This window comes from Geospiza fortis, unplaced genomic scaffold, assembly GCF_000277835.1.
Source record: "Geospiza fortis unplaced genomic scaffold, GeoFor_1.0 scaffold26, whole genome shotgun sequence".
NCBI classification, from domain to species: domain Eukaryota; kingdom Metazoa; phylum Chordata; class Aves; order Passeriformes; family Thraupidae; genus Geospiza; species Geospiza fortis.
In genome coordinates this window covers 660,121-667,936 of record NW_005054425.1, presented here as the reverse complement: position 1 = coordinate 667,936, position 7,816 = coordinate 660,121, and the positions used below count along the sequence as shown (strand labels likewise).

The window sequence follows — 7,816 nt, the reverse complement described above, 5'->3', positions numbered from 1 at the left end:
GGCAGGGGGGGCTCAGAGCTGCATTTACTGAGACCCACCCGGCCGGGGGTGCAGAGGGGTGGGGGCCAGGCTGGGGCTGCCGATGGAGCCAGACCCTAGCACTGCATAGATGGGGCTCTGCACCATCCCAGAGTCATGACAGGGGCAGGGGGGCTCCAGGGTTGGTGGGACCCTCCACAGGACATGCTTCAGGTGTGGTGCCCTGTGTGGACAAACCCCAGACCAGGTCCTTGCACACGTGTCAGGAGGGGATGGGGTGGCCAGGAAGGTGCTGCTGCTCACACAGCATTCTCAGGGCAAGGATCACTGTCCTGGGCTTTCCCCTGGATCCCCAGCTCCCAGAGTGAGGGGATTCAGCAAGGCTCAGTCAAAGCCATGTGAGCATCCCAAGCCTGTGCCATGCTGGGTGCCAGGGTGAGGAGTGCCCAGTGCCAGAGGGTTCCCAAAGTTACCAGTTTTATTCAGTGTGACTCCTTTTTTTCAATTTTTCTGCTCTCTTGCCCCCTCTAAATAGATATTTTCTATTTTCCAACTGCCAGCAAGGAACTGTCAGAGAAAATTATGAAGTAGGGTGTGTAAGCACCAGCCCTGGCCATGGTACATCCCTGGGCACTGATGATGAGGCAGCAGAGAGGCCATGGTACTGCAGAGCTGGGGAGAACTTCAGGCAGTGAATGCAGGGAGAGGACAATAAGAAAACACAAATCCCTGTGTCAGTGTTTCAGGTCCAGGCAAAGTCAAGCTTTTCCATCCTCATCCAGTCCAGCACACATCCAGGCTCCCTGCCTGGACCCCATATCCCCCAGGGACTTTAGAGCTCCCCAAGCCTCTAGGTTTGGGATTTCCTTCTGAACAGACACCCACACCTGCCCCATCCTCTGTGGGTGGATTCCCAGACTGACCCTGGAGCAGGGGCTGGGGTCAGAGCCCAGCCAGCAGCGTGGGGGTGGAAGGTGTGTGGGCTTCATCTCCCCTGGGAGGGCTGAATGTCTCTGCAGAGGAAAAGTCACCCCGAGACTGAAAAACAAATAAACAGCTCAGAGAGCCAGCCAGGGAGTGGAGTAGGGCCAGGGCCAGAGGCTGGAGCATCCCCAGCACTCTCCCAGGCAGCCTGCAAAGCAGGAGAGGACTCGTGGGAAGCATTTCCAATGCCCTGGAGGTGGGGAAACTGAGGCACAACAGGGGGAGGCAGGGTGGGTCTGTGGCCCCTCAGCCCCTCCAGCACAAGGGCTCCCATGGCCGGACCCCCCAGGCCTCCAGGGAGAGGAGAGAGATTCTGTGGAGCACCCAGAGTTCAAAGGCAGGAGCCTGAAAATCTGGCTCTGCTGCTCCCAGCCCATGGTGCCTCTGTTCCAGCATCCCTCCCCACACTTTTGTGAGGGTGCCCCAGTGCTGAGGCTGCTCTGGGGGGCTGCCCTGAGCCCCCACCCTGGGCAGGGGCTCTGCCAGCACCCACAGGGACTAGCACCCTCCCTGCAGCACCACGGGGGTGCAGTGGGTGCAGAGGACAGGAGTTTTTTCCACCTGATGACATCCCAGGTCTGGCTTGGGGATCAGTCTGGGGCTGGCTGGACACCAGGGAGGGCAGTGGGATCACAGTGCTGAGACAGGGAGGTGCAGCCTGATGGTGCCAATGTTTTTGTCACGTGGGACCTCCTCCATCACCAAGTGCCCTGTGGAGAGCATGGCACTGCCCCACTTCTCCTGGGATCATCCCTGAGCTCGTGGGTAGTTCCTCTTTAGATAAAAAAAACCCCCAAAACAAAATCCCAGCTGTACCAAGTAGCATTCTGCTTTTTGGCTTTAGGTCAACTGTCCAATTTCCTCCAGATGCTCCTAAAATTATTTCATTGTTGGCCATCCTTAATGACAATTCCTAAATCACTGGATTTTGGTTTGGGACACGGCACCTGCCCAGAGCTCTGCTGTCTGTGTGTCCATGCTGCAGGGAGCAGAGGCTGGGATGTCCCCAGCACTGCTGTGGGGGGCTTGGCCATCTCCACGGAATCCTCCTGCACTGCAGTGTAGGAAGAAGTGACAGTCCTTGCAGCACAGCCCCTGGGGTGCCAGGGGGTCTGGGCAGGGACTGCAGGGCTCACACCTTCATTCCCCTGGCACAGGGCCCTGCTGGAGGGTCTGGGACTCTGTCCCAGGGGGTTCAGAGCTGTGCCTGTGACATTCCCCAGCAGTAGAGCTGAGGTTGTGGGAGCCCAGGAAGGGCAGGGACTCACTAGGAAGAAACAAAACAAAGGCCCAGACATTGCTGGAGCTGCAGGGGGAACAACCAGCACATGCCAGCACGTGTCTGTCCCCCACTGTCCCCGAGCAGGAGCCACTGAGAGGCTCTGGGGGCAGGGGTGGCCCAGCCCAGCCCAAAGTGGATACAGAGATGTGTCAGAGAGACAGAGGTAAAAATCTGAAAATACCCTGAAAATGTCCAAAAACTCTGTCAGGGTCCCTGCCTGGGCTAGAAATTTTGAATTATTTGGAATAGTCTTTTTTTGTAATGTAGAATATTTTGCCTTAGGCTGGGAACCAGCCTGGACTTTGTGATACTCAAACTGATGTCACTGCTGAGCCGTGGCTGCCACTGGCACAGAACAGCCCAAATCCCCCTCCTGGTGAGAAGAGCCCACAGGATCAGCACTGGGAAGGTTTCATGTGTCACTGGCAAAGCCATTGAAAGCTTCAAGTCTGCAGTGGGTGGCTCCATTTCAATAATGTCCTTCCACTATCCCAAAGTAGGTAATTCCTCCTCATTTAACAAAGCCTTTTCCATGCGCCAGAGGCACGAGGCAGGAGCCTGTGCTGTTCCTAAAGGGCCCCTTGGCTTTTGGGGAAGCCTCCCCAGCTTTGGCACCTTCTGCAAACATTTCAGGCCTCCCCAAAGTATTCAAGCAGAGAAAAACAAACTGGCCATGATATTTCTAGTAGTGGAAGGTGTTTCTTGCATTTTGGGATAATTGTCCTGCTTTGCATCCAGCCCCAGAGCTGCCTCCAATGGATTTGCCCTCTGTAGCCAAGTGGGAAGGGCGAGTCCCTCCCCAGGATGGAGGGGCTGGCACAGGCACCCTCCTGAGCTGCACCAGGCCCAGGGGGTCTCCAGAGCTTGGGGTTCCCAGAATGGGGGCTGAGACAGGAGCAGGACATGGAGCAGCACATCCCAAAGGGATGAGGAGCCTCTGCCCTGCCAGGCAGTGGGAAATGGGGATGCCCTGGTGGGGCTGATGCAGTGGAGTGAAGATCAGTGGGGCAGATGAGCTGGGAGAGGTCTCAGTCCCTGGGGAATATTTGGGGTCTGGCCTGGGGCTGTGCTGGTTCCCATGCTGGGCTGTGATGATTATCCACATTCTGCCCCCTTTCCATCTTGGGGCATCCCTCAGGTTTGGTGGGATCTGTTCACAGATGCAGCAGGGGGAGGAAATTCCCCCCATGGCTGCAGTAAGCATCAGCTCTTAGAGAAGCACCCCAGGAGCTTCCACTGCACTGTCACCAATCCACAGAGCAGGTGGGACTGGCTGCGTTCCTGCTGGATGGTCTGCAGGAGGAACACCACAGGGACCATTCCTCAGGACAAGTCCCATGGCCCTTCACCACTTCACTGCCACCTGACCCTGCAGCCTTGCAATCACCCAGCTTAGGGGGTGACCTCGCTGTCCCCTGGTCCCTGAGCTGTCCCACAGAAGGAAAACCTTCTCCCACACCATGGTGAGTCTGTGGAGCATCATCTGTCCCAGTCCTGTGACAAGCCTGGTGCAGCTGGAGGGGTCTCCTGTCACCCCCCAGTGCTGGACTTTGAGTGTGGCAGTGAGGATCAGTCCCAAAGGACACCAGAGGCTCAGCTGTCATTTCTACGTCTGTCCTGGATGCTCTGGGAGCTGTTGGCTTTGTGAATTCCATCGGGGTTGATGGAACGAGGATGGAGGCTGGGAGAGGGTGAGGACAGGATGGGTGGGAAGGTTCCAGAGGAGGGGAAGAGATCCCTCCAGCATTGCTTCAAGTCCATTTCTTCAGGGAGATTGGCTTCATGTGGGGCAGCTGAACTGCTCACAGGAGTCAGGTACCTTTGCATTTGGAGTCTCAAGACCTTGAGGAGCCATTGGGCAGCTCTGGCAGCCCCTGCCATGGGTGTGGGGGATCCACCAACACCCTCCAGGGACTTGGAAAGTCCAGAGGGGGAAAATGCCCCATCCCTCTAAACACATGCCAGGGGCTCCACCTGTAAGAGACTAAACACAGGTGACCTGTAGATCCCAGGGACATTCAGGGACAAGCAGCTGTCCCTGGGGACCTCCTCCTGCCTGGGTCTGACCTCCCTGTACAGCTCTCTGGGAAATTTCTGCAGGCATCCATCCCCTTGGTGGCAGCCCATGGGGAACCCTTCCCTTCAACCAGGGGCTCCCAGTATCAGGAGGATATTTGATTTGTAGCAGCAGCACATGGAGAAATCACAGAATCATGGAATAGTCTGAGATGGAAGGGACCCACAAGGATGATTGAGTCCAGCTCTAAAGTGAATGGGGATCAAACCCATGACCTGGGTGTTATCAGCACCCAGCTCTGACCAACTGAGCCAATCCCAGATATATTTTTATTATTTTGCTCTGAATTCGCCCTCAGCACTGCTTTACCCTGTAGATTTCCAGCCTGATCCTTCCCACCCCCAGCAGCTCAGAGTGGTGTCCACGGCCCAGGTGGCACCTGATAAAACAACCCCTCACCTGGAGGCAGCTCCCTGTGGTGTGTGAGCCAGGGATGGGGACTCAGAACGTCCCCTCTGTGTCAGCTGGGGAGGAGGGATGGGACGTCTCGGTCCCCTGCCAGTCCCTCTGTGCAGCCCCCATGGCAGAGCGGGGCTTTGAAATGGAAAAACCCCAAATCTAGGGCTCCCATTGCCCCATCCCGCTCCTGCCCTTTCCTCCTCCTGTCCCCGGGTCCCAGAAGAGGATGAAACCCGAGACTGGAGCAGATGGCATCCGGAGCAGCCCCCGCCCCATCCCCGGAGCTGCGGGAATGCAGCGCCGTTGTCACGGGCTAATTTTGGCTCCTCTGTGCTCCGAAAACAATTCCAAGGCATCCGGGAGGAAAGATGCTGGAGGCCTGGCCCCGAGGGGGCTTTTCCTTATAAAGGTCTGACGGGGCTGGTTAAAGTCTCCTCCTCCTCCTGCTCGGAGGGGAGAGCAGATCCTCTGTGCTGGCGTTGGAGCCAGAGAAGGGTCCTTGCAGGGGTCCCGGGGTGGGCTGGATGCAGGGGGCTTTCTCCCCTGCCCACTGGGACTTGCTGGGTGCAATTGACACGAGGATGGCACTGCCGCTGCCAGTGCTGCTGTCACCCACCTGCCAGCAGCTCCTGCTGTGCCCAGGCAGGGGGAAGGAGCTGGGAGGGCTCTGCAGGATGGGGCTGTCTGTGCTCCCCCTGGGAGCTGCCCCACTCCTGCAGCTGTGTGTCCCTCCTGGCCATAAAAGCCCCAGGATTAACATGCCAGGCATTGTCCCTGCTGGGCCCCACGCTGGGAATTGTTTGCTCCTAAATTTGTCCCTAAAAATATCCTGGGGAACAGGTGCTGCCTGCCCTGCAGCCCTTGTCATGCAAAGGGACTCTGGGCAAGGGGCTTTGTGGGGAGCACTGGGGACAGAGAGCAGCTTTGTCACTGCTTTTCATGGGGAAGACCTCAGGGCCTGTGAGGGCTGGGAGCTGCCTGAGCATGCCAAGCTGCAGTGCTGTGCTGGGGGAGTGGGGCTGCTCCTTCTCCTTAGAGAGGGGACTGCACCCTCTTGGTCCCCACCCCACCTGGCCCGAGGTGTGACCCCACAGTTGGTGGTTTTCACCATCACCCCTCAGCAATGCAGCCTGGCCTGTTGTGGTTCCCTGTCCTGCTCTGGTGCCTCTGGTGGCTCCCAGGAGTCCCCTTGGCCAGCACTGTCCTGTGTGTGCCCCACTATGCAGGGCTGAGCACAGCAGCAGCTCCCAGGCTGTTCACACCCCCTCCTCTGCCTTCTGCAGCATCTCTGGAGCTCTGTCACACCAGACAAGGCAGAGGTGCCAGGAGGATCCAGCCCATCCCCACAGCATCCCCGGCACTGGGCAGCCTGAGCCTGTGTGTGTGACCCCCAGAACCCCCATGTGAGCAGGGGCTGGCCTGGGGGCATCCCAGTGCCCAAAGGGGTCCCAAGAGAGCTGGGGAGGGACTGGGCAAGGGATGGAGGGACAGGACAAGGGGAATGGCTTCCCACTGCCAGAGGCTGGGGTAGAGGGGACAGGGGGGAGGAATTCTTCCCTGTGAGGGTGGTGAGGCCGTGGCCCAGGGTGCCCACGATGCCCAGGACTGCCCCATTGCTGGAGGTGTCCAAGGCCGGGCTGGATGGGGCTTGGAGCAACCTGGCAGAGTGGAAGGGGTTCCTGCCATGGCAGGGCTGGGGCTGGATGATTTTTAAGGTCTCTTCCCACCCAAACCAGTCCGGGATGATTCCCATGCAAACAGCCCTGGAATCAAAGGAGGGTTGTGGGTGCCCTGGGACACAAGTGCAGTGACACAGGGGTGACCTGTGTGTGCCCCTGTGTTCCAGGCAGGGCCCCAGGTGTGAGCAGCAGTCCCAGCACTCCCGGGGCTTGCAGCAGATGCCTGCAGAGGAGGGGATTTGTGCTATTTTTACCGACCACTTGCAGGCAGGGCTGGGATTCAATATCCCCCCTCAGCCCCAGCCCCGGCAGAGCGCGGCTGTCCCGAGCCAGGCGTCACCTCCCTCCTGCACAGCCAGGTAAGGCACTGCCACTGCCACTGTCCCCTGTCCCCCCGGGGTGTGCTGGGGCTGAGATGGGCACGAGACCCCCAGCACTGGCATGGGACACACAGGAGCCCCCAGCACGAGGATCTGCCTGAATTTCTGCCCCTCTCTGAGGTGGCTCAGACATTTCCTCTGCTCTTGGAGAGAGGATTGGTGAGGCTGCAATGGGGACAAAGACTTTGAGCTGGTATTTGCCTGTTTTTTCCCAAACCATGGCAAACAGGACTGTTTGAGGAGCTCTTGCTGGGTGTTCCAGCCTGGCTCACTGGTGGGAGGTTCGGGATGGGAACAGAGGGAACAGAGCTCCCTCCTGGTAGCTGGGAGAGTGCTTGTGGTTTATCTCCAGCCTCCTGGGATGGGGGAGGATGTCAGAATTGACTGTGGTTGGGTTTATGGGATTATTTCTTTTAAGGATTTCCATTATCCAGTGGTTCAATAAGCTTTACAAGCTTTTCACAGCTGGGACAGTGCAAATATTACAGAATTAGCTTGCCCAGATCCTCTCATCCCCATCAGGGACCAAAGTCTCTCATGGATGCTCCAGACCCAGCTGGAGCCCAAAAGTCCTGGCACTGGGGATTGCTGGGGATGTCTCACTGGCACAGCTGAGTCCCTGCAGTTGTTGGGAAGCCAATTTAGGACCATTTGGCCCTAAAACGTGACTGACCTTGGTAGAGGTCGTGAGCTTGAGGTGCAGTGTGGATCCCACCCCAAGGAATGCCGGGCTCTGCTCCAGCAGGGGACAAGGGAAAGGCTGAGGCTGCTCCCAGCCCTCTCAGCTCCAGGGAAAGAAAGGCTTCTCTGCCACCCCCAGAATAAACTTGGGGGCAGCAGCTGGAACCCAGCCTGCTCAAGGCACCAGCGCTGCCTGCTGTCCTCTGGGATGTTTGTCACAGCACCAAAAACCTCCACAAATGCAGGAAATGGAATGTTGGATGTGGTTTGAGGACAAAGAAATTCCTGTTCTTGGGATTTTTCCTTGTAAATCTGGGATCTGGATTGGGAGGCTCTGGGGAAGATGATTCCTGCT

General features: G+C 57.8%; 1 protein-coding gene across 1 annotated transcript in view; it reads left to right on the top strand.

Moving 5' to 3' along the window:
- Positions 1-6,658: 6,658 nt before the first annotated feature.
- TNNI1 (troponin I1, slow skeletal type) overlaps positions 6,659-7,816 on the top strand; it is a 7,341-nt gene continuing 6,183 nt past the window's right edge. The window contains exon 1 of the mRNA XM_005426791.3: positions 6,659-6,759. The gene's annotated coding sequence lies outside the window, so the exon portion shown is untranslated. The remainder of the gene's footprint in view (positions 6,760-7,816) is intronic.